The following is a 26,070-nucleotide window of genomic DNA, read 5'->3' as shown; positions in this document are numbered from 1 at the left end:
AAACAGCTTGATGTGGAACAAATCTTCTGCCACATCGACAGAACAAATTTAGATTAAAACTCTGATCATGACTCACTCGGTGCTCTGATTTATGTGTTGGTGCTCAGAATCTCTTCCAGCTTCCAGATGGCACCTGAGCAGGATTCTTGTATGCTTTGCAAATGCATCATGCTCTTTACCTGAAGTTCCTCAAAATCAGCTGCTTTGGGAAAAGTAGGGGGGGGATTTCACCTTTTTGGTATTCTAATGAATATCGTTTGGACATGGAGCTTATCCTGTGCTGAGCTGATGGCTCTGGCCTATTCTCGGGGCTGTTATGAGTTGACTCTTGAGGAAACTTCAGGGCCACGCCTGACAGGACGGCTACAGCAAGTGATTCAGCTTTTCCAAGCACTTCTTGTAGTAAGTAGTTTTGCTCTTAGTGCTCTTGGAGCCAATGAATGGTATTAAATGCAGCACGATGAAAGAAAGATAGTAGAGAACATAATAGAGGCTTTCATGATGAAACATGACTCATTTCCAGTGGTCAAAGAATCAAGAGGAATCCATGAGAAGTATGCAAAAGAAACAGAAAGTTTTTGTGCGACCTATAAGTGAGGCTGATGAGAGGATAACGTGCTGGGTGGGCTCATCTAGCTGGTCTTCAGCGATGCCTCAAGGTGCTAAAGAGACTTTGGTTTCCTGTTTTTGCTTTTGCAGAGACTTGGCATCCGCTTCGCTTCTCCCAAAACATCCCAAAGGACAAGAGACTGCTCAAGCAAAAGGACATCAGCAAGTGTGGATCTGTGCTTTAGGTAAGAGCTGGAGCAAAGTCAGGCTTGATCCAAACTGCTTGCCCCCATGTAAGCAGTGTTGCTTCTTCTCTGTGAACCCTGCTCCCAAGCAACAGATTCTTTTAGGAATGAGGAAGCATCATCTCCTCGCATTCTTGCTTCTCTCTCTGCCTTGCCTTGGTCAGCAGCATAGCTTTCCAATTTTGGCTATTTTATCTCTCAGTAAAGTTGCTGCAGAATCTGTCTTTAAATGACATTCTCTTATGCTTAATCTTGAGAAGAAATAATGTCCCTCAGAAAGTGCTGTCACAGATTTCAAACATATCGAATGTACTTCAGATAAAAGCAGGACTGTAATGTTCTGAGGGGTATGATTTTTAAGCTAGGAGCTTTGGGTATGCGATGATGCCTCTGACATTTGCGAACAACCCCACCAGCAGAAGGTGAAAATGTCAAGATGCGTGTCGATTCTCTCAAGATCTAGAGAGCTGCTGCTAAAACTTAAGTTTTAGCAAAAACAAAATGAGCAAAACTGGCAGAAAGATCCAAAGGGTGAAGCAGCAGCTGTACAAAAGGTTGGAAGTGTTGGTCCTGCTCTGCAGCCTGCCCACGGGTCACAGGGGAAGCAGAGCAGGCAATGCATGAGTCACTCTGTGGCCTCCCTTCCAGGTGATTTTACAACAGAAATGTGAACAAAATCCTGACACAGTTGCCCTAATCGCCAGTTCTGAGGGTGGGTGCATTTATGCTCTGCAGTAGATCAGAAAGGAGGGATGCTGGGCAAATCCTGAGCAGAACACTGTAAAGGTGAGTGCAGTTGCCCGTGCCTGTGGATACTAATGACTGGATCTTCCTGGGAGTTAAGGTGAATTAGAGTATCTTCAGGAGGAAACTATACTAAAATATTTACCTGTACTGAATGCAGAAATATGGTCCAGCAGAGTCCTGACTTCACGTCAGGCAAATCTCTACACAAGGCTGTGCTCAACGGGTCTGTGCTGTGTTTATGAGTCATAGATTTTGGTCTAATATTTTCTGTGAACTGCTGAACCCTACAAGCTGTTATTGCTGTCTGCATCACTGAAGAGATTAAAGTCCCCCCTCTTTTTTTTCTTTTTTTTTGGCAGATAAATTTCTTGACGTTTCTTAAAGTCACAGTGACAATTTCTACAGAAATAATTCAGATAGTGGAGAAGGTGTAAAGGTTACCCAGAAGAACCTCCATAAATTGTTGAGCTTGTCCTTAGCAAGAATCTTCATGAATTAATTTTATTTTATCTGTTCAGCAGATTGTGAATGGTTGGATTTCATCCCTGGTCCCTTCAGAGCTTCTGAGCTCTTGGAGGGTCATTTGAAGAACATATCTCACATTTTGTATATAAAAAGTCTCAGGCTTATCGTTCCTTCAGTGGCAGCTGCAGTCAGGCTGTGGAAGCTGTCAGGGAGATGGTAGGTATGACCACATGGAAAACTCGCCCGTTAATATCAGCCAGCCATTTGTGAAGTGGGACCTTGGTTCTGTGGCAGGATAATCTCATCTGAGCAGATATTTACCTTCTGGTGTTTTATTAGCTGCTATGACTGGTTTTATAATTAACTTGTGATTTGTTTACACTCTGTATATTCTTATTTGAAAGTGTAGAGGGATGCCTGGTTCATGCCAGGGTTTTATTCTTAAAAATACTTCTACAGTCAGTTGTGGGAGATGAGGGAGCAGGATCTGAGTCCGGTGGGAGTGCCAGCAGATCCAGAGATTGTGCCATGCAGGCACTGAAGGGGCTGAGACAAGGCAAGTGCAGGAACGGTCCATGGCGCTGAAGGCTCCCTGATGGCCCTTACAGTAGGCTCCTACTTATGTACAGATTTTAAAAAGAAAAGAAATACATAAATACTTACCTCTGTTTAATTTTAATTGCTTTGTCCCCAAAGCGTTATTATTTTGGCCTCTAGCTTTTGATCCCCTAAGATGGGGTAAGTTGTGTTTCTCTTGAGCAAACAGATCTGGGTTAAGCCACATTTTAGGGGCAGACACTTGAATTTTAGAGTTACAGCAAATGAAAATTAATTTCAGCCTCGCAAAAATGTAATCAAAATCAGTGGGAAAATGCTGCAATTCTTGTTACCTCACATTGTCACTTTTGACCAGGAATATTTACAGCCATTCTTCACGTTCACAGTAATTGCAGCTGTTAGTGAATATACCCTGAACTAACTCTTGAGCACAGGTGTGTAGGCAGGGCAGGTTTTGTGGGGATCCCGTCACCAGCAGATGGTTCCTAAGAGGTTGCATGGGATGGCAGCATCGTCAGGTGGGACCACTGCAGCCTTGCCCCTTCTTGGCTGGGTCTTCCTGTGCCTGGCGTGGGTGTGTTGGCTTCCCACTGAAAGCGGAGATGCTCCTTGAAATAGTTTGTTTAAAAACTCAGACAATGAAAACCAAGCTCACTGAGAACTGGCCGAGCAGGTTGCTCAGAGCTGACGAACAGTGCAGGCATGTTGCTGTCTCTGTTCCAAGAGTGAAGTCTGTTGGGGCTGGGTATGGGATTGTTGGAAAGAGCAGGGATGTGAGAGCAAGAAAAGGACTTGTGAGCTTTTTTTATCAACGACTGAAATGTCTCCTGTGTAGTCCTCTCTGGCCTTGTGATCCTCCTTTTTGGTCCCTGTGCCATTGCAGGCATTGAGGGCGGTCGTCTGCTGCAGCTCCATCCCGTGGCCCTGGCTGTGGAGCAGGATGGGGCCGCAGGTGACATGCGTGCAGTGGGGAAGAGACCTGGCCATACGGATTTATACAGGGAAGCAGCTGGCATGGAGTGCAAATACACCATTTGTACAGGCTTATAATCCTTCCTGTGAACGCTTGGTCCTTAAAACACTGATAGTTTGTTATTTTTATTGCCTAAAATTCCAAGCAGCAGCCTGTCAGCGGCTTTGGTTAGGGGAGAGCAGTGTGTTGCCTGGCCTTAGAGGTTGCTTTGCACACGTGCGAGGTGATGGGGTGTTGTGGTTATGGTGGCTGGCCAGAGACCCTCAGCAAGAGAGGCAGCCGAGTGGCTGAGATCCCTCCTGTGGCGGCACCCTGACTGCCAAGGACACATTCATGTTCGCACATGTTATTTGGTAATTATAATTAGTAGACCTTAGGGGACAGTTAGGAAAGCTTAAACATGTGGCAGCTTCCACTGCATCATCAGGGTAGGCACCAGCAAGGCTGGGACTGCAGCCTTAGAAGGGGTTAGTGCAAAGGCCCGGGGAGCAGCTTCTCCCAGCAAAGTGCAGAGAGCACGTCTGGGAAGGCAGGCGTCACGCTGGAGGTCTGGGTCACCTTCTTGGCTATAAGGAAAGGAAGAGATGCCAGTAAATGCTTTTATTGAGTAATCGATGTTGTGGTTTTTAAATCTAAGCCTGAGCTTTACTGCACATATGTTGAATACAAAGGTAAACACAAGTGGTGGAACAATGCTTTATACTGTACAGTGTGCCTTGGTGTTTTATTAATTCATAATTATCCCTTTTCTGGAAAATTTTCATTGTGAAATGACTTGGAGCTTGGGAGCCAAGTGAAGCCTTGACAGTGCTCCTGACAGCACTGCTGATGCCAGCCCCTGTGTCTGCCGGAGCCAGGCAGTGTCCAGAGCGCGTTGTCCCCCAGCACTAGCTGGGCTCCAGCCTTTGCTCGCTGGGTGCTGGCTGTGCCTGACGGGGAGCTGCCACCCCTCCGAGCAGGGCCACGGGGCAGCACAGAACAAGCCCAGTGAGCGCTGCCTTATTCCAGAAGAACTGTCTACCGAGTCCTTCCGAATAATTCTGGCAGATGTCAAGGAGAGAAGTTCTGTGTTTGAAAGGTGCATTTGCACGTGAGCTGGGTGAAGCCTGTATCTGAGCCAGGAAGGTGGCTGTGGCAGCACCAGCGCAGGTTTGTGTGCCATCCCGATGGTGATGTGCTTGCCCAGCCCAGGCAGAGTGGCCCTGCAGCTCAGAGGTGGCCACTGCCAGTGCAGAAACTGGGGGGTTAAAGCTCTAGCCTGGGTGGGCACCTGTGAAATAAAACTGGCTGCAGCAGACCACTGATAACCTCTGATGTGCAAATCTTCCAATGCTTGGTGAGACAAAAGCAGCTCAGGGTCTGAGCTGATATGGGTCAGGCGGCACCTTTAGCTGTGTGTAGGGCTCTGGGGCGGGTGGAAACCTCTCGAGTAGCCTCTACACCGGCTGCCTCCAAAGCTGCTGCAAGTTGTGCATACAAGGCAAGAGGGCAGAGCAAAAAGAGACCATCAGTGGTGGGTTTGAGGGCAGAGCTTTTCGAAGCAGGGGTTCTGGTGGACTGGCAAGACAGAGCTCCGATGACACTCGGGATGGCCAGCAAAAGGAGCGCTACTCAAACCTGGATGGTGTCTGTCCATGCTTAAAAGGCTGTTGGAGGTTTTTTGTGCTTCTATTTGCCTGAAGTCGTTGGCCTGCAGTTGACAGAAATGCTGGATACTGACATTTCATCTGTAAATCTAATCTAAAATACAGGTTTATATTTTCGGGGTCTGTCCCCTGGGACCATAGCCAAGGACGTGGCATTATTGTGCAGTGGCAGACGAGCATTTAGCAGATCTGTGCAGGAGCCTGTTCCTGTGCAGAGCTCTCAGGGCTGTCCTTAGCAGGCGGGTATGGGACTGCCTTGAGGCATCGTGTTGTTGATGATGCAGCTTTGGACGGAGTGGAGCCTGCATGGTGCCCGACGGTAACATTGCAGCCAGCAGCCCCTTCGGTGGGCAGAGTGTGTGGCTTCCATCGTGGCAAACTGGCAACAGCGTGTGTTGACCTCTCTGTGGGCTATGTGAAGATGTGCTGAATGGCATGGGTGGTGTAAGAGGAGGGAGGACACCGTGGGCTCACAAGGAAGAGGGTCCCATCCTGCTCTCCTTGTCGGCAGGGGAAGCTTTGCACTCAGCATGATTCTGTGGGTTGATCTTTCTGCTCTTGCCCCTTTAGCTGCTGGGGTGGCCTGAGAGGTTGGTGTGACTTGTGCTAGGGACCAAGGCCAGCCCGGTGGCTGCCCAGGTGCCCGGAGCAGCAGCGTCTCTGTTGAAGGGGGTTCCCCAGGCGCTCAGTACTGCTTGGGCTGGTGAGGGGGAAGGGCTGCGGGTTGTGTGCTTGGCATGCCAGCTGCAAGTGGAGGAGTGCACCTTCATGCTGTTGACCGAGAATGTTTGTTTGCTCGTTTTACTCGGGAAAGGGAAGGACTTTGGTTTGCTAGGCAGCCAGAACATTCTGCGGGTGAGCTCAGAAGGGGTATGTTTGCCAAGAGAGGCAGGTGCCTGAGAAGTCAGCGATGAGGCTGTCATAGCCTGGAGAAGGTGCATTAATCATTGGCTTTGCATTCTACTTTTCATAAGATTTTAGGGCGTTTTCTGATCTTTTGTATTCCTAAGCTTTTGTGCTGAGGGGCTATTTAGTATCCACATCTCATCACTCAACTCCTTGGATCTAAGCACATTTTTCTCATTGTTAGAGGTAAGAGTAAAGCAACAGGGCAAGTAATGTTAGTTATATTTATTATGGGTGTTTTGTACAAAATTATCTTTGTTTCATGATTTGGGGAATTGAGAGTCATAACAGCACATGATAAAGCTTGTCTGCATGAGTGTTTTACAGGCTGGGCTTTTTGCAGCACGCCTGGAGTGGTCTGTCGGATGGCCGGCTAGTGAGCAGCTGTTGCCAGGGCTGGATTCTGTAGTAGCTGTTGGGAGAAGGACCTCTGGCTCCCACTCTGTGAGGGAGGATTCCCCGCACAGACCAGTCTGTTAAATAAAAGAGATTCACGTTACTAAAGTGTGTGCTTCAAAAAGCAATTCGCAATTGCCCTGCAAACTATTTCAGACCCTGAAATCCACCAACATGATGTTGGGTGGATTGTTCTAGAGAAAAACTAAAAAGAAAAATTACAGTATCTTAAATATTTTGTAAGGTTTTCTATTCTTTTATCTGAACTGTTGAGTATGCCTGTCCTTCTGTCTGAATTATTAGTGGGAAAGTTGGCAGAGGGAGAATTCCCTTGTACAGACAGAGGTGTCACTGGCAGGTTCTTAAGACTGAAGATGAAGAAAGTTTGAGTCTTTCCCTGTGTGGGCTGCTGGTGTCACTGCAAGGTGCAAATGCAGAAAGTGCCATCATGTCTCAAGAAGCATAAGAGAAGGGTGAGTAAAACCACTCGAGTTTTATCCCAGCTGTTTTGCACATTGTATAAGCATTTCTCCATGTCCATTTCCACACTGCTCTGTTTGTTTGTGTGTCCTATTAAAGTCCCCAGTCACCTCTTTTAGGAAGCTAAATGAGTCTTGTTCTATAGACCCCTTCCTCCTCACCCCTACTGAGTTTTGAAGGACTCAGTTTTTCCATCTATCCCACAGCATCAGCTGTTTCTGAGCTGCAGTCCCCTTGAATTAAAACCACAGATGCCTCCCCCTGCCCCGGGCAAACCAGGCAAGCTCCCTGTTTCCTTGCGTGCGGCTGCGTGCATCCCGGTACCCGACCTCTGTTGTGTGCAGCTGACTGGAAACACGGAGCCGGCACTGGGTTCCCTTCGAGTGCTGCCTCCTGTAAGGGACGTGAGGAAAGGACAGCTGAGATGCTCCTCCTGATTACAGGACAACATCCTGAGCTTACAGCTTGGGAAGACTCAACAAATATCCTTTTCGAGTCTGAAATGAACAAATTTGCATTCCTAGAATTAAAGGTGGATTCAATAGCTATGGAAGGATGAATGGCAAACAGAAGGAAGGCTTCCACGTGATTCCTTATCTTCGGACGCTGTCTCAAGGCCCGGCTGTAGGCTGAGGTGTCTCAGCAGCGAGCGTTGCTTGCGGCGTGGCGGTGGCTGCAGGAGGAGCTGTGGGGGGCTGCGTGGGGTGGGAGCAGCCCTCCCAGCTGCCTGCGGGGTCAGCGTGCTGAGGGGGCACGTTTGGAAACAACCTGAAGCTGAGCCCCCATCTACAAGGAATTATCTGGAGAGAAATGACAAGGCAAAATAAAACAAAAAACCCCATTTTATTGATCAAATGTGTTGCTTGACAAGAAAAGATGCAGCCTTGGACACTTGCCTTGCAAAAGCCAGTCTCATTTCTCTCTGTCCTCTCTCTTCCTGCCAGGGCTGTTTAGGGACAGTTCCTTCTGCTGTTCTGTATCTTTAACCGCCTGTTTTTGTTGTGTGGGGTTTATTTTGTATTGTTACGGATGTTTTAAAAGCAAATAAAGGGCCCTGCAGGAGCTGCTTTGCTGAATGCTCTGAGACTAAATGCCTTTGCTCATGTTTTGTCTTGTTTCACATCATGAATCTTACAACTCTTCCAATCAAGGCCACGTGTGTCCTTGGAGTTGGAGTCACGGTGGTTTTTTTCCTGGTCTTCTCAGTATCTTTAGTACTTGGTGAGATTTGGCTGTGAAGGCTCTTGTGTTGTTTGCATTTCTTTCAGCAGCGTAAGAAAAGTGTGATGAAGGCTTCTGACAAGGGCAAGAGGAGGCAGGAGACATTTTTCAACAAGAAACTTAGCAGAAATGAAATGCTACACCTAGGTCCCTTCTTGTTAAAATACGTACAGAGTCCCAAAAAACAGTAGATGATGAAGAGCTAAGATTTCCCAAGGATGCTGGATGCCGTTATCACCACAGAGGTTTGTGTCGATCTCTCGGCAGCTCCCCAGCTCCTGGTGTCTGTGCCCTAGTGAAGTGGGTGGAGTGAGATGCTAGCAAAGATGCTGCCTGTTCTGGTTAAGAGTAGCTGCAGTGTGTTGGGGTTGAATGGTGTGTGTGGCAGATTGAGCACTCTGGGGCATGGCAGCCGCTGCAGAAGCATGCATCGTCCCCAGCAGAGATGTCAGCACATCCATCCGGCCGTGCTGAGCAGCGTTTGTTGGGAGCTTGGGCTCCTCTGCAGGGCTGTGCCGCAAGCAGCTTCGGGAAGGGCAGCAGTGGTGGGTTTTAATCCTGCCTTCTCCTGCAGAGAGCAGCTCTCGGGAGCTGTAGTGGTGCTTGGTAGATACTCAGCATGGTTTTGCCTCTGCAGTGGAAATGCCCTCGTCCCTGGCATGGTCGCTGTGGGGCTGAACTGGCAGCCCGCTTGCCAGATAACAGTGCTGGCGTGTCGGGGACGGCGCATATGATGCGAGTCTGACAGATGTCAAAATAAGCTCGAGGTGAGTGCTGCTGGATTTTCACACGCAGGAAAGTCTGTGCAGGCCAGTGCCCTGTCAACAGCTCTTATTTACTGTCTCCCACCTTTGTTTTGGATTTATTTCTAGCAGAACAGCTATTTGTTCAGGTGCTTGGAGAAAGGTTTCCTCTATGTTTCTGCCTATCACAGCGTCACCCATTAAGAAGAATATTTTGATTTTCAGTTCCCCTTGGCAGGTTCACCTCTGCCTCTGTGCCTAGGCAGTGACTTGCACAGATGCCAGCTCACCACAAAACCATCCTGCTGTTTGCTTCTCCACAGCCTTTCATTAGATGTGAACCATGTTATATTCTAGACTAACTTACAGCCATGTATTTTGCTAAGAGGCTTCGGCTCTACCCTTGGAGAGGGGGAAAATGCTCTTATTTAGGTAAATACAGAGTTCCCACCGCATTGCATGAGCTGTGTGGCCCTGTAGATGTGAAGGCTGAGATCCAGCTGCTGCACGAGGACGGTGGGAGGAACACACGCTGCTGGTGCCGAGCCCGGGCTGGCTGGTGGGGCTGCTCAGCTGTGGTCACCCTGGTCCGGCCCTGGCCCTGGCAGGCTCTCGGCACTGAGCCTTTCCAACCAGCCTTTTGGCTGTGGGCTTGGCTGGGCTGCAGAGAGCTGTGAAATGCAGCCTGCTGTTGTTTGTCTGCTCCCTCTTCGCAGGAGTAGAGTTCATCTGCTTGCTAAGACTGCCCTCTCCTGAGGCAGCAGCCGGGAGGCAGCACTTAAAAATATTAGATTGGGTTCAAACCATCTCCTAATGATCAGTTCTGTTATTTCTCTGAATTGCTTTTGTCTGATAATGGTTTACTTTGGTTCATAATGGTTTCATTTTCTCTGCAGCAATATTGATGCAAGTGTGGAAGCCACATTAAGAAACAGCATCCCGTCGGAGTTAAAACCCAGGTACAGCTCATTCCTGATGGTGTTCCCCACAGCCACGAGGAAGAGAAGAGGGATTTTTCTCCCTCAGCTCCTCCAGCTGTAGACACGGAGCCCATGCTCAGCGAGGCACCCTTCTGCAAACCCGTGCTGCTGGACAGGCCAGACCCGGGGTTTATCCCTCCGGACCGTGAGCATGTCATCTCTCCTGGGCTGCCGCCGGCGGGGCCCTGCTCATCTCGTTCCACCTTAAACCCTTCTGAGCAGTGTGCCTTGGCCTTCTGTGCCCCATCTCTAGAGGAGGAGGAGATCTCTGCTCAGTCCTGCAGTGCTAATGAATAGCAACATCTCTGAAACAGTGTGACAGCGTGGGTGAGGTTCTGCCACCTCTAAAAGGAAAACCAATTAAGCCTATTTTCCCCTGCCCCAGTTTAAGCTTAAATCTTAAGCCTGGGATGGAATAACAGTCTCATGTGTTTCAGACACCTAAATTACTTTCAAGCTGCTTCTCCACTGGGCATAGGAGGCTGCTGCACCATATAAATTGTAAGTGATGCTCCTTTTCAATTTCCTTGTGCGCCTGATCGCGCTGGTGGGGCGATGCCCTGGCGCTTTCCCATTCTGTCCAGGTGTTTATGGGCTGTGACACTGTGGGCACCCCAAATGCAACGTTCCTCTTCCAGCTGCACACACATCACTCTGTCAGCAGCTTCAAGACACAGAGCACCATGGGAGGGTTCGCTAATTGTTTAGAGAAGCTACTCTATTTTTAAATGCTGCCCTAAAGGTTTGGGAAGTGAAAAACTTACAGAAAAGAGAAAGGAGGAGGGCGGGGATGAATAAAGTTCTTTCCATATGTTTCTGTATGTTTGTAGTTCAGTATCTTCTGATGTGGCTGTTTCCAGATCTGTGAAGAGCTTATTGCAGTGGTACCGAGGGCTTATAGAAAATTTAGGCATGTAAAAATTAGCTTTCATCCTAAATTGTCTCCTTATTTTCTCTTGAATCAGGAATCGACAGATATATTTTTGATTTGTTTATTGTCTGCAAATTGCTGAATATTGGCATCCCTGTTATCTAAATATAAATTTGAGAAGAGCTAGAAAACTTTTGCAGGGGTGGCCCATATCTCAGTGTATATGTGGGTTTTGAGTTTATCAGAGGAGCTATGCAGATTGGGAACTAAGCCTGCTTTTTTAAGATGGACTGTTTTGTTGTTTTGTTGTTGTTTTTAAAACAAATAGCTCTTATATATCAAGCAAACTTGTTTTAACACCTAATTAAGTTAATTTAGGTGGTTTAGTATAGTTCAGCAGCAGCCCCAAGTTGTGGTCTTCCACCCGATCTCACATATTGATTCTACTGGTGTTTTGTCCATAAATCTTTTTTCTGTTTCTGTGCAGCTGTAATTGTGTTTGAGAAATGGAAAAATCTTATGTGCCCAAGCCACCTAAAGTGCATAATTACTCCACTGAAATACCTTTGGAGGTAAGTGCGAGCTGGGACTGAAGTTTCACAACAGTTTCTTGGTAGTTTCTGAAAGAAGCTGTGTACAGGCAGCTTACAGGAGCAGTGGGCTGGGGGCAGCAGTGGGGGCCAAGCCTGCGACAGTGCCAGGCAATGCCAAAACAGCTTCCACCCTGGCTCCTGCTGGCACCGCAATGATGTGCAAAGCCTTTCTCACAGAAATGCGCTTCCTGCTAGGTGACTTGAGCAGGATTTCAGCAATGCTTCTTCTGACTGCCTTCTGAGGCACCTTTTGTTTTTCAGATCAACCTTCTTCAAGATCCCTTGGGAGCTTTTGTTCTGGAAATCGAGTCCACAGGGGTGTTTTCTTTCCCTGACTTCTCATTAGTTAAAATCCAAATTATACAAGCCAAGAGGGGTTTTGGCAGGTTGGTTTGGGTTTTTTTCCCCCTTTTGGAGCAGTTCAAGTAATTGTTCCTTGCTGGAGCAATTGCATACTTTACAGATGTTAACACCCAGCCTGTCTTTTAAGAATTAGGAATTGTGCACATACACAGCCATTGGTTTGGTTCTCAGACTGTGCGGTTTACATGCTAAAACAGTATGTGTGTGTGTATATATGTTGTGTGAAGATGTGGTTGTCTGGGGGATTGAACAGTAAAATTCAAAAGACCTGATGCATGTTTCTGCCTACACCTGATTTGGGTTTGTTTATCTCCAGATGTAAGCACCGAATCCATCTGTTCCTTCACATTGTAGTAAGATAATTTTACAAAGAATTGAGTAAAGGCAGCATGTTGTCACTGGAGTAGTATTCCCGTATTGTAAATGCACATCAGCTTGTGCAAATACAAAAGACATTTGTTAAATATCTGCACTGAACCTTTCTGGTACTTCCCTTCGCCTTGCATCCTCGCTCTTGTGGAACCTTGATGGGGAGACTGGGCAGGCCAAGGGCGTTGAGATCTTTGTGATTGTTAATTCAGCATACCTCAAAGCTGGAAAAATCCCAACACTCGGGATCCTGGGTCTGAGAGATAAAGACATTTAATGTCCCCCCTACAGGTAATCCCCTGGCACACAGGGTGAGCCCGCTCTCCCCCTTCCCTGCAGTACCTCAGTGTGCAGTGGCTTTTCCCAATACCAAGTTTTTTAAAAATACCACGTCCAGCAGAAGCTGCACAGAACCAGATACCTCTGAGGAGGTATCTCCCATCCCTAAGTGGTAGCTGGCCTGTTATGCTGGCTGCCAGGAGGATTTATGGACAGGCTGTCATTGTCCTCGGAAACATGTCCTGTGCATCACAGCCAGGACGTGGCTTAATGGATGCCTCTCCCTGCTGTCATGTCTGCTGGTCCCTTTTGTCTGTGCCTCTCTGCACGGTACGTTTGCTACGCCTGTGAGTTCTACCACTCATGCAAAGATGTAGGATTAAACAGAACTGCACCTTGCAATACTGGAAATGGTTTTCTGGAAATGCTAATTTCCTACGGGCTTTAAATCAAAGGTTGGTAGATGGAGCTGCCGTGATTTAAGTGCTTTCTGCCTTCCGGAGCAGTGGTGCAGGTACGTCTGCAGAAGGCAGGTCCAGCTGGCTGTGCCCCTATGCAGCCCTGTGCCCAGGCTAGCACAGGATCACCTAGAGTCAGGAATGTTTACTTGCATTTATGTGGTCTTGAAAGACTTCTTAAATTGTGTGAATACGATGGAAAATGGATTTTTCCTGCCCACCTAAGCAAGCTTTTAGTGATTAATGCTGTAAAGTAAAAACAACAGCCACAAATCTGGTTTTATAACGTGCTGTGGATTCCAGGTCTATGAAAAATGCATGCTTCATAAAAGAAATTTTTTCTTCTCCTAGTACTCTTTCAAAAAATACCTTATCTCCTTAAAATCCTCTTGTCTCTTGTCTCCATAGCTGCATTTTAATGCTAATGGGATACATAGCTTCATAATTCTTTGTCTCCTTGCATTGGTACAAGGCTAAACTCTACTGCAGAATAGGTATGTTCTACTGGAGAAAAACTTAGCAGAAGAGAGAGGATTCACTCATCAGCTGTGAAATTAGTTGAGCTTTTTTATCTGTTTTCCCCCTAGAGATGTATTGTGTGCCATAACTACCCCAAGGAAAAGGAAATCTTGAGGTACAGGATGAGTTGCTTGCTGTTGTGTCTCTGATACTGAACAGTAAAGAGAAAGACTGTTGTGGGCTGAAGATATTTCAATTCACATAATTCTTTATTCTAAAACTGTGATTACTTTCTTTCAATGGTGGGAGAAACTGTCTGCTTTTGTGTTACAGCTAAGGAAGTACAGAGGCTCTGTAAACAAGGAGGTCTCCTTGTTAAAAATACATTTTGCTGGAAGCACTGCTTTCCAGACCAGGGTCTTACTTGGTTTTGTGCCTCAAGGGAAAGTCTGGGACACTGACCATTGTTCCTGCTTTCTTTTGGTTGCTCTGTGTAAATGGCTGTACTTCGGCAGCACTTTCCTTGTGATCTTTTTCCCCATAACAGGACTTTGTTCCTTCTTGTTGCTGTTCTCCAGGGAGGGAGCAAGTGGCTGCACATTGCATGGCAGACCGCAAGAAACAGCGCGCAGAGCAGCAGATGCGCTGCAGGGTAGCCGGGGGTTCCTCCCACCCTTTCAAGCAGCAAAGCTGCACAGATACCCCTGTGAACCGGCCATGTTCAACCTTCCTTGGCATGAGAGCAAGCCCAACAGATGTGTATCAAAGCACGTTGGTAGGTGGTTGGGAAGGCTGCCTGGGCAGCGGCTGGTATTGCAGGGCTAGCAGTGGGCTCTGCACCTCTTGTCCTTTTCTCTGGACAAGAAGTAGCTGCAAAACCTCCCTGCCATCTTTCAAAAAGTAGATGAGATCAGCTGGGTAGGTCTTTCAAAGAGGCTGGTCTGTAACTTCCCTGCAAAACTGGAGCTCAGTGATATGAAGCTGCTGCCTGCAGGTCTGGTCCTGAGTGCCTGGGAGAGACCGCGCAGAGCTGGGCTGAAGGTGCAGGGAGTGACACAGGGGAAGGCAGCGAGGGCTTCAGTCAGCATCCTTGCTGCTGTTGAGCATCCTGTACAAAATTTCTGTAGATAACATCCATCGTTGTCCAAGCCTGCAAGAAGCAGCCGTGCTAGCAATGGGCTGTCCCGGCGGGAGCGTGCCCTGGCAGCGGTTAGCAAGGATGGCTCCGTGGCTGGCTCAGTGGGAAGGTGGATGCCCAGCATGGAAGTTGATCCCTGCCCTGCTCCCGTATGGCTGCTCAGCTCGCCCGGCACCGGTCCTAGCTGGTGTGCTTGACCCAGCCTTCCCGGAGTTTATCCCTAGTCCACTGGGCTGAATGTAAACCGAAGGGTTTTCTTTGAACAAGAGATTTCAGAGGCTCTGTTCCTAACTACAGCAAAGCACGCTGCTACTCAGAGATAAAGGCACGTTGTGAGTCAGGATATTCTTCCTGCTCGTGAAGCTATCCTGAAATTGCAGATATGGATTATATGACTTGAACGCTGCACTATTTATGATGTGTGTTCAGTCACCTAAATCATGTTGGCAGTGTTTGAGCTTTGCCCGGATAATTGATTCAAATGTAAATTGAAGGAATAAATCCTTTACAGCTAAAATATGCCCTCTTTTTATCTTGATTCTTTTTCTTCTTTTTGTTGAACGGCATAGAAAATATGTAGTTATAATCTCATAAATAGATATTTGACTACCTTTGTAGGAGGGCAGGTAAAACGAGGTTTGTATGGTCTGTTCTGAAATGCTTTACTGTTTTGTTTATTGAATTACTAACCTGTCTGTAACTTGGCTTCTGTACTTCTGGTCAATAATCTGCTTGCAGAAATGTTTGTGCCATTCTTCAACACCAAGGCCAGGTGGTTATTTATTTCTTTAAGTTCTTAAGCACATTAGTTGAGGATAAAGGATCAGAGAAATATATATATATTTTGTTTTAATAGCCATGAAGTGAAATATTGTGGTGAACGTGTACCCTGCTGGCATCAAAGGTTTCTTTGGTTTGTAAATCTGCGCAGAGGGACGCGGACTGGCATCAGGACAAGCCTTTGCAGCATTTTGTGAATGTTTTAAGCTATTTCATTAAAGACAGGGCTCACGCGCTAACTACAAGCCAACAAAACAGTGCTGTTTGAGCTTTCCTCGCAGTCGGGTCGCGTTTAATCAGCAGTTCTGCAGATGGTAATTCTTGGAGCTGGTGTCTCTTCGGTGCAGTCTGGCAGGACCCTCGCTCCCTTACCCCAGCAGCTCAGGGACGGCGGTTCTACTCCCCGGCAAGCATTCAGCCAGTGCCTGGAATCAGGCGCTTGGCATTCCTCGGGCTATAAATATTTGGGCGTTTTTCATGTCTCGGGGCAGGAATCCCAGCACTGCAGATGCTGGGCACTTGCTGCCTTGTCAGGATTTTGCTCTGCCCTTGTCAGCTTTTCCCTTTGCTCTGGCATTAAAATAATTAAACCACCCTGAACGGATCATGGCTGTCCATTCAGGACTGGCACTTCTTGCTGACAGCTATTGCTTTCAGGTCATTCAGAGGGAAGTACCAGCTCTTTGTAGCACGTGTGAAAGCACTCGTCCACCTCCCCTCATGGTTTTGGTCTCAGAGTCCTTGGGAGCAGGAGCTGGAGCCCCCCAAAGTGTAATATCCTTGAAATGTGTCACCAGTCACTGCGATGTTTCTCTGTGTCCTTGGTGTCTGTATAAATGTCCAGACCTCTTTTTGAATCTAATTAACTTCCTGGCTTCGGAGATGTCCTTTGGCAGAATATCCCATATTTGAATCATCCATGTGAAAACACATTTTTCCTCTGCCAGTTCTCCAAAAGCCAAAAATCCCTGCTCTAGCTGTTCGTGCCACAGTCCTGTTTGCTGAAAGTCTTGTGGTTGTGTGATTTCTTTTCCCTTATTTCACTTCTGTCTTTGCTTACCTCACCACAGTGCTGGGGCAACTGGTGCAGCAACCCAGTGTACCAATGCGTGATGGTATTGTACCCCAGCTTGACTGCCATGGTGGGAGATGCTGCCTGTGCCACTTCCAAAAACATAGCAAGGTCCATCTTTCCTCGCCACTCTCCACCCTCCATCCACCCGTCTCTTGGAGGCACTCTGTGTGCCTTCCAACACTCAGTGTTCCCTTGACTTCTTGCTGGACCGAAAGGGCCTGGGTTGCTTCTGTATTCTTATAACAAGGGTTTTTTTGTGCCCTGTATCATTGCTGCCAGTGGTTGAGCATCAGTATTTATAGGTTTTGTTATACAGCTTCTTGCATGTTCGTTCTGTTTATAGGGGGGAAAAATTGCAAATAAAATGGTTCACGCCCAAACTCGCCACTATCCAGAATCTGAATTTTTCCCTCTGTATCTCTGTGCTGGGCTGTTATGAACAGCAGATTTTGTGACTGGCTTCAGAGCCCGACTCTGGCTATTTAGAAAACATCCATTCAATAAATCATATGGGGAGCAGCTGCCGCTCTCTGCTGAGCCAAGGCACATCAGATAAAATATTGCTCATTTATTTAGTTTGGTAGAAATAAAGTTGCTGTAGTGGAACATCATTACAGGCTGTTCTTAATTCACCTCAGGGCTATTTCTAATAGCAGCACACAATTCTCCTGTGACAGTCTGAGTGAATGAGATGGGTGTTTTGATGTCAAGCTGAATGTAAGAAAGGTTTTAGGAATCAAAGCTTTGAAAGAGAAATAACTACTGTTTGTGCTCTGATACTGGAAGAGGTCCCTGTTTTATTATTAACACTATAGCTATTGAAAGTCCTGACACTTGTTCCTTGGGGATTTGAAGCAATTCAAGCCACAAAATACTGTTTCAGCTCAGCCTTTTACAAGTCACTGCATGTTGGTAAAGCCGAAGGTGGCTTTGATAGCTGGTGGAAGCACCCAGGGCTGGCATTAACTTAACGGTGTTTGATTTTTTTTCAGCTGTGTGGCATCTGGGAAACCTATTTCTGCCCAGCTCTTGGCTTGCAGCAGATAGCTGCTCTTGCCCAAGCAGAATGGTTTCTGAAAAGCTGTCCAAAGCATTTGAATTTAGACCTGCTGCTTTGCACAAATGTCATCAGCCTAATATTCAGCAGCGGGGCTGTGGCATCTGCAGGCATGTTGCCTGCTGATCTGAAAAGATGCTAGAGGCTGTTACTCGAAAGAATAAAAAGGGAAAAAAGGTGAAGGAGTAGGAAGACAGAGTGTTGCAATGTAGGACTGGGTGCACGTTTTCTTTCATAAGGGATAGGCATCTAATCAGGATCCTGCTTTTCTCCTTAGAAAATGAAGTCTCAAGATGTCTCATCTCCTCCTTGCATCATGGCATGGTGAGAAGAAGTGAGAGAATCGTGTGGCTCCAAAGCCGTTACCGTACCACAGGCAAGGCAGACAGCCACCGTGACTGTGCTTTGTGTGTTATGTCTTTAAATGTCCGGTCTCCCGAGTGAGGCAGCAGGCGTTTCACAGTCATTTTGGGTGTGAAATGCTGCAGAAGGGAGCCATGCATCCCGCTCTGCCATGGCAGCATCTCTTCGCCCTTGCTCGTCTTAATGATTCTCTATAAAATAGAAATAACTGGCAGAAAACGTGTAAGTGGCTCCAGCTTCCAGAAAAGCAGCTTGTGTCGCTGAGAGTGCTAAAGGTAACAATGCAACAGCAGCGCCCGGATTCCCCCATGCTGAATTGCATTTTGGTTGACAAAACAGATGCTTTTTGTACAGGCACTGCCCTCGCTGCTGGCGGGATTTAGCACCGGCAGCACCGTGACCCTGAAGTCCCAGGTGCTTGATCACCGGCTCCTCCGCGCCAGCTCCCAAGGGCGCAGTGTCACAGGCACGCCGAGAATTCGGTGCAAGTGACAAGCTGCTCGTGGTTCCTGGGAAGAAATGAACAACAGGAGAAAATGATTTACAAGTCGCTGGTCTTATCAGGGTCTGAGTCTGAACAGCACGGCAGCAACAGCAATACTGCTGGTGCCCATGGTCATATTAAACGTGGTCCCTCTCCTGACAGCCCAGATCACTCCTGCCTGAGAGTAACGGCTCCTGGAAAGGAAAAAGGTTTTGTCTGCTGAAATAGCAAAGATCAGGGAGCAGAGTGCTCTTTGCTAACTGCTAGAGATGACCTTGATTCTATGTGTGAGGGCTGTGAAGTATCATAATTCAGTGAAAATACTTATTCTGAGCTGCGCGGCACAAGCTCAAAGAATCTCAAGACCCCATTTTCATCTGAGTAATTTTATGTGGCAAATAAGGAAGTAAATTTTTTTTATTCAGGCTCTCTGCTCCAAGTAAACCTCCAGAGTGCTCATCTCCTGTACATAAAAGTTTCTCAAAATGCTGGTGATAAAGCTGTTTAGTTCAGCTGTATTTCCATGCTATCGGTGACTTTGTTAAACAGCGGTTCCCTGCAGACAGCTGTCGCTTTGATGCTAGTTGGTGTATGGCACATTAAAAATCCTTAACTTGTTTCTAAAGTCTCACTAAAAACCCTACTGGGACTTTGATGTTGAGAAGATTCCACTCAAAGTACCCAAACTCTCTGAAGCTCGCCTGGTCTTATCTTGGAGGCAGACCAGGGAGCGGTTGCCTCAGGCAGTAAAATATCAGTGGCAGCAAAAATGTGTAGTGATTATTTATGGTCTGAGCATCTGCAGTCAGGAGAGGCTGCTGGAAATTACCAGAGCCTAGCGACGCCTTGAAGAATCAAGTTCTTCATTTCGGGGACAGTCTGAACGGCCACGTGCAGTGGTTCGGCCACCTCATGCCGAGGCTGATTCCAGCAGGACCACCAGCAGTTTCACGCTCGGATTCCAGCTGGAAGCACCTGTGCCCCCAAATGTTTACCAAGGGGCGCTCTGGCTAAACGATAGGCTGGTAAAGCAACTGTGGAGCCTTATTTAGGTTTTAATTAGATGGCGGGAAGTTTTTAACTGTGACACTTGTTTTTCCCTGCCATGCAGCTGAGTGCGGTGGCGCGGGGGCATCGCTCGCAGGTGGTAGGGGCCTCGGTGTGCCTGCCTTGGGGGTGTTGCCGTTGCGGGTGTGAGGAGCTCTAGCTGTGGGGCTCTTTAGTGGATATTGTTAATGGATCACTCTGTGCTCTTCCAGCATTAATGGAGTCTTGTTTTTACTGAGTGAGTGAAATTGGCCTTGAACCAATTATTATTTTTTTTTCCTCAGCTTCATTCTATAGTGTGAAATACCAGGGCCGGGTGTGTGCCTCGCTCTGCTGTGCTGTATTTATTTTCTGGGTTGTTGCTTAGTTCTTTGCAACGGGTCAGATACGCATCAAATTGATTTTCAGACTTAAAGGAGAATTAAGTGACATTTCTCTTTTTCTTTTTTCCTGTGGGTGTCTATCTTGCATTTTTGTGCACAGGAATCAATCTGACCCTACTGTGAGTCGCTTTAGAAGAGCGTTATCCCATGCGTGTCTTTGAAATCATTTTCTGCACAACACTCCCAACCGCTTCACACCCAGCCCCAGCGGTGACCACCGCGCTCCAGCGCTGCGCTGGACGGGGCCAGGCTCCAGCAAAGCACCTCTGCCGCGGCCCCGCAGCGGAGGGCAGACCTCCGCTGCGGGGGATGCTGCGGAGGGGGCGCGGGGGTCCCTGGCCTCGGGCTCGGAGGGTTTTCTGCCCCCTCGGGTTGTGTGTGGGTCCCTGCCCCGCCGCGCCGCGGCCAGCAGGGGGCGGTACTACGCCAGCTGCGCCGCCCCCCGGAGCCCCCGGCCGGAGCGGGGCCGCCCGCCGCGCCGCGGGTCGCAGGGTCGAGCCCCGGCCGCCTTAGCCCCGCGCTGGGGATGCACCGGGCCCTTTTCCTGCCCCTGGGGTGTCCCCCCCGGGGTGTCCCCCCCCGGGTGCTCCCACCCGCGGCGGGGCGCTGGATGCGTTCAGCAGCCTCGGGGAGGCCCGCCGCGGCTCGCTCCCCCGTGGCACCGGGGCTGGGCGGCGAGGGCCCGCTCCCGCCCCAGCTCGGGGCCCCCCGCGCTGCCCCACCGTGGGGGAGGAAACCGGGCTCCTGCTCGCTCCCCTTCCCTCACCTGAGAGCTGAGGTCCTTGCCCGTTTTTTGCAAGGAAGTTGCCCGTCGGTTTGGAAGCAGGGAGCGGGGGCAGATGCGTGTGAGATCCGCCGGGTCTCCGGGGGCGTGAGAGCTGGGCAGGGGGTGGGTGCTCGGCACCCCCCGCGCCGGCTGCAGCCGTGGGCTGGGTGCTGAGTGCACGGGGCCGGAGGCGGCAGAGATGCCTGCCCGGCCGGCGTGACCCCGTCCTGCCCTGCCTGCCCCACGTTGTGTCCTCTCTGGCGTCCCTTCGCCTCCCCAGTGCCGCCCTGGTGTTTCGAGGCTCCTGCCCTGAGACAGGACCCACACTCCGACCGGCACCGCACTGACCGTGGAAGGGGAAATAGCATACGGGTGAGTTAGACCTGTCCTACTCATTAGGATAATTAACTCATTAGCAAGGTTTGTTTAACATGAACTCTCTTCTGTTTCGGCTGTGGTTTCTTTAAAGCAGTTGGTATCTTCCTAGAAGTAAGCACTTATTTACATAATGCTGACTCCAAACCCCTGACTGCTTGTAGGGGCTGTAATTTATCCCCTGAGGAACGTCTGGACAAAGCACAGCACTAATTCTGCCACCTGTGCTGATGATGTGTCCAGAGAGACCATGTCAAATCTCTATTAAAAGCTGAGAATAAGATAGAAAGCCTAAAATCTTTACTTAGAGAAGATTTATGTGTGTAATATAAAGCTGCTGCTAATTCTTCCCAGGGATTAATAGAGACAATCAAAGACAATTTCACTCAATATTGCATTTCTTTTTGTAAAGCGAAGCTTCCCGAAATCTGAGGCGAGACAGAAGCATGGCTTTGGGTCTGTGTTGCTCTCTTTCAGTCAAATGGAAATAGCTGTCTTTATTTTAGAAGTCTCTGTTGGCACCACAGTGCTGACACTTCCTGAGACAATGAAATGGACAGAAATCTATTTTCCAGGCTGGAAGGAAGGCAAAAAATAAATTAGAAGAATGAAGAGTGAGGAGGAATTGAGGCGTTCACAGCGCTCGCAGCGCAAGTGAATGGAAGTGATGGGAAGAAGGCAGGAAAGGGATTCATTTGTTTAAAATATGGAACTAGATTTGACTTTGAGGTGCACGTTGCATCAGTGAGAAACCTGCGCTGCCCTGAGGGGCGAGCGCCGGGCAGCACACGCGCAGGGATGCTGGTGTGGATGGGCCATGAGGCTTCTTATGGCCACGTACCCCAGATGTGGGCTCCAGGGAAGGTTACAGGCTCTTCGGCTGACCTGACCAGGCTTCTAAACTGCAGGTGATCTGGGGCAAGCAGCCAGGCTTGCCTTGTGTGGGGCCAGGTGAAAAGGGATGCCCAGAGGAAACCCGGGATGTGCCAGACCTGGAAAAGTCAAGGTGCAAGACGTCCACCCGGAAGAGGTGCTCGGGGTGTCACTTTATCATCAGGCAGAGCTGAAGTCAGGCACTCACAAAACATTGCAAAACAGTGGAAGCAACGGGTGACCAGAGCGGCTGGGGAAGGACTTGCAGTGCTTCCTGGGCACCCCTGCCTGCTGGGGCTCCGGCCCCCTGCGAGCCCTTTGGCCAGCGCTGCTGCCCGCACTGCGTGACTGCAGAAACGCCTCCGCTTGCACACTGCAACTTGTCACGTTATGTCTGGCTAATGAAGTTTGTCTTTTTTTGCCGCCGATAGCATTGCGCTCATTCTACTTCAATGCACATCTTGGAAGCAGAAAGTTTCCTGTCTATAAAATTCCTTGAGACATTGATTTGTTGTTATCTCATGGCAGCGATTTTACCCTGCCTGGCTGTTTATGCTCGGCATTGCGGATCCAGAAATCAATGCTGCTGTTCTTGCTCCTTTTGACAGGCAGCTCCTTAGAGCAGCTGCCGGTGAGTCTCGTGTTCTTTTCCATGTTTCTCCTGCCCGTGCTCTCTGCGTGGCCCTCCCCTGAGATCATGTTTCTGTTTCTCAAGTTCCCTATGTAGGAGACCGCATGGATGAGTGATCAGACAGAAGCCAATCTGGAAAGGATGCTTCTGACGTGTGCCCACGCACAAGGTGCCACTGGCCCCTGGGACATGCGCTAAGCAGGAGTCCCGGGTCAGTGCGAGCCTGGGATCGATTTGGCAAGACTCGCTGCTGTTATAAAGAGTGATTGATATTAATTAAGCTGCTCTGCCCTTGTGGGCTGCTGACAATAGAAGCTGCTAAACCAAGTGTAAATCTGGCCGTGCGGACTGTGGGGTTCTGACAATCCTGGGCTAAAGTCCAGTCCCAAAACTTGAGGAGGTTTTGATTCCTTCAGTTCTTACTAAAACCCTCCAGTTCCTTTCTAGAGATTTTAGTTCATGTTTTGATGAATCTTGTTGCTAGAAATCGGCTTTTAAGACTGGCTCTGGGAGGATTCATCCATCCCAAACCAGACGGGAACACTGGTAACTTTACAAAGACAGAAGCTTTGCTAACGCAGTGTTTCTGGTTAGCATGATGCACATGTTACACTGGATCAGGTAGTGCAGAGAGATGTTTCCTCCTTCTGCTTCTCTGAGCAATTCCATCGACAGGAACGGAAAAAAAATCTCCTCTGAGCAAGGCTGCTTGCAATGAGGCAGGGTGAATACAGCATCAAGTGACACTTTTCCATGCATTTATTTTTCCAGTCTCCAGACTGAATTGCCACTGACCAACACACCGGCTGAAATGTCAGACCCACTGCAGTGCAAGTCCCACCGTTTCACCATCGCTGCTGTATTCTCCAGTAAAGTGCCAGGTGAGGAAAATGGTTCATAAAGCTGAACTTCAGCTATGTGGGAACCAGGCTGGAGGTTCACAGCCCACGTGCAGCCAGAGTTTAAAACTTACTGCATTTTTTTCCCCCTTCCTTTTCCAGTTTCTGTTCTAGCAGCCTAATTTAATTTGAGGTTTGCTGTGTTATTTTCCTCCCCGAGTGCTTTCTCTTGAGCTGGCTTCTTTTTGCTGACATCAGGGAAGTTACTTTCCATCAACGTTTGAACTGAGCAGTTTCATTAATGTTCACAGCATCCATTTGGGAAGTAGTCACGTACTTCTAGGAAGCCTCGCTGCAAGAGAACAGGCTGCATATTTGCACAAGGCAGTTCCATCACAGGGTGTAATTCACGCCTCCAGATTTAGGTTTTTCACCTCAAGAGGCAGGATTCAGTTTATGTGTATTCTTAATAAGGAGTTACTATTTGCCCATTAAAGAAGTTTTACAGGCTGAGGTTACTCTTTTTTTTTTTTTTTTTTTTATATATATATATATATATATTCACCATATAACAATGAAGACGCTTTGTGCTTCTGTAGCTTACAAACCACCTCTGGAATGTCTCAAACCCATCATTTGTTATAAAAATGTGGTAGTGTTTCACTGTGGTGAAAAAATTCTAATTTTTTGGTTTGTGTTTTGGTTTTGTTGTTCTTTAATGTTGCTTGACATTTTAGTTTCAGATGTATGCAATTCACCAAAGTTTCCCCTAGGCTTCTATGGTTTGGAACATTAGAGAAAAAATATCAGTGAATGTAAGCATATTTAATAAATTACAGTATTTCTTTAATATTACTCTTCTAAAGTTCCTGTTGCTGTTTAACCTGCCATCTTTCTAAGCCACAAGCTCAGGGCCGTTCAGATGCCAGAGGCTGCTCCGGAGCATCTTTCCTCTGCGGGCGTTAGTCTTTCGATAAGCCCTTCCACTTTCCAACATTTGTGTGGTGATAATCTCTTCTAGCATTTCTTGCAATGCTTCATTTTAATATATATTCCCTTGTCACTGCAGAACTGAATTCAGCCTCCCAGTAAGTGATATCTAAATCACTGCTGCAAGGAGAGAATGAAATATAGGTGCATGAGAGAGAGGGAAAGGATATGACTGAATAAGAGAAACTCACACAGCAAGAAGAAATATCTGCAGCGGTGTACAGAAATGTGCTGCTTTCCTCACGGCTTCTGCTGGCTGCCGTTGGTACAACACGTGTGTGTCAGGTATGAACACCGGCGTCTGCCTCTTGCCATTAAATGGCAAGATGATCAGATTTGAGCGGGCAATCGTGTTGTGCATATGCAACGACTTGTGTTTGTTTATTGCACACACAGGGACATGTCTGAAGCTATTTGGAAACCTGCTTTTGGATGTGCTCAGCGGGTGACCTTTGCCAGCAGCGATATTCCTGTAGCATGTACAAGGCCAGAGCAGAGTCTCCTGAACACTTTGCTGTGGGTACTTATGATGACCACTTGGCCTTGTGCATTAGGATGAGACTTTTTGAAAGGGAAGAAAAAAGGAGAAACATGGATAAGTTGCCCCAGGCAGTAAAAGCGCATTAGGGCAAGCAGCAGACTCAGCAAAAAGCCCCACCCAACCCAGTAAGTGTAAACCACCTTGAGACATCTGGGGAGAAAATGGGGAAAGCAGGACTAGAGCTGGCGGTCGGATGCGCTGGGGAGGGATGGGCTGCCTGGGGGTCAGCTGCGGAGGGGGAGGACCCTGCTGGCGTGGCTCTGCACATTGCACCCCGTGAAGGGCCGGGGGGGGCTGCAGTGTTGCTCTGTGTCTTCTCCCCGCTGACCAAGCACTGAAGTCACGATCTCAGCGGGCAGCTGGGCTGCAGCTCCCAGAGGAGATGGTTTTTGACTTTGCTGCTCCAGTCTTCTCAGGGGGCCTAACTTCATTCCCTGGTTTTGGGACTAGGCTGTTATCAGCACACCGAATGCAGCCCAGACTGAGTATCTGTTAAATAAGGGCTCATACAGCGTTTCTGCAATGGGGTTGCTTGGCTGGCTCTGAGCCCTCAGAAGCATCTTCCCGCTCAGTGAGAACGTGTCGCTGTTACTTCAAGAAAACAGCTTGTGTGGTGTTGAAGAGCATCCTAAGACTATTTCTGTTGCCTTCTGTATTCCCATGGGAAAGCTAGACCAAAACTTGCCGTGGTGGCAGCAGCTTTCTCTTAACTTCAACCTGAATGTATTGGCTGGGGTTTGTTCCTGTGCCAATACTGTCCCTGAGCCGGAGCAGCTCTCCCCTCCTCTCCCTCCCTGGTATTTACCCCTCTCCTGCGTTTGTGGGGAACGATCGTATCTCTGCTCGTCTTTGTTCTGCGAGGCTGAGCGCGCCGGCCCCTCAACAGTTCCCCAGTCATCTCGGCAGCCCTTTGCTGCCTGGTTTCCATCCCGGTCCATCCCTGTTGAACATGGGTGACCAGACCCGAACAAAGTCCCCAGATAAGATCTTCCTGGGGCCCTGCACAATGGAAACTTCCGCAAAGCCCGGCCAAGGCATCTGTGGAGGGACGAGATTTTTTTCATCCCTGCGGGATGAGATGTTCCTTTGAAGTACGTGTTTCTGTTGCCCTTGGCAGCTTACTCAGCTAGCATAAGTATGGTTATTCAAATTATATTTATTGTTGGCTTTATACATTTCAACACAACTTCATTTTTTGCAGTCAATTTGTGACACTCTTTACAGATGTAACTGAAATGAATTTGAAGCTTGGTATTAACAAAGCCAACATTTATCAGGTTTCTGCAACCTCTCCACGTTGCTTTTTGTCAAGAAAATCTTCTCCCAGTGCTGCATTTGAAATGGGAGTGAGCACCGTAAGTCTCACAACTCCTCGGGGATTGGCAAAAGTAGATTGTTTCCTATGATAAGCCTCCTTGAATCTGTGC

General features: G+C 48.2%; 1 long non-coding RNA gene across 1 annotated transcript; it reads left to right on the top strand.

Annotated features, from left to right (window-relative positions):
- The first annotated feature begins 9,823 nt into the window (after nt 1–9,823).
- Nucleotides 9,824–23,248, top strand: LOC121094967. Its single transcript, XR_005829966.1, has 3 exons — nt 9,824–10,410; nt 11,268–11,352; nt 23,045–23,248. It is a non-coding gene; the product is annotated as an uncharacterized LOC121094967 (long non-coding RNA).
- Nucleotides 23,249–26,070: the final 2,822 nt, after the last annotated feature.

This window comes from Falco naumanni, chromosome 10 (assembly GCF_017639655.2).
Source record: "Falco naumanni isolate bFalNau1 chromosome 10, bFalNau1.pat, whole genome shotgun sequence".
Classification (NCBI taxonomy): domain Eukaryota; kingdom Metazoa; phylum Chordata; class Aves; order Falconiformes; family Falconidae; genus Falco; species Falco naumanni.
This window is presented reverse-complemented; position numbering and strand designations above follow the sequence as displayed.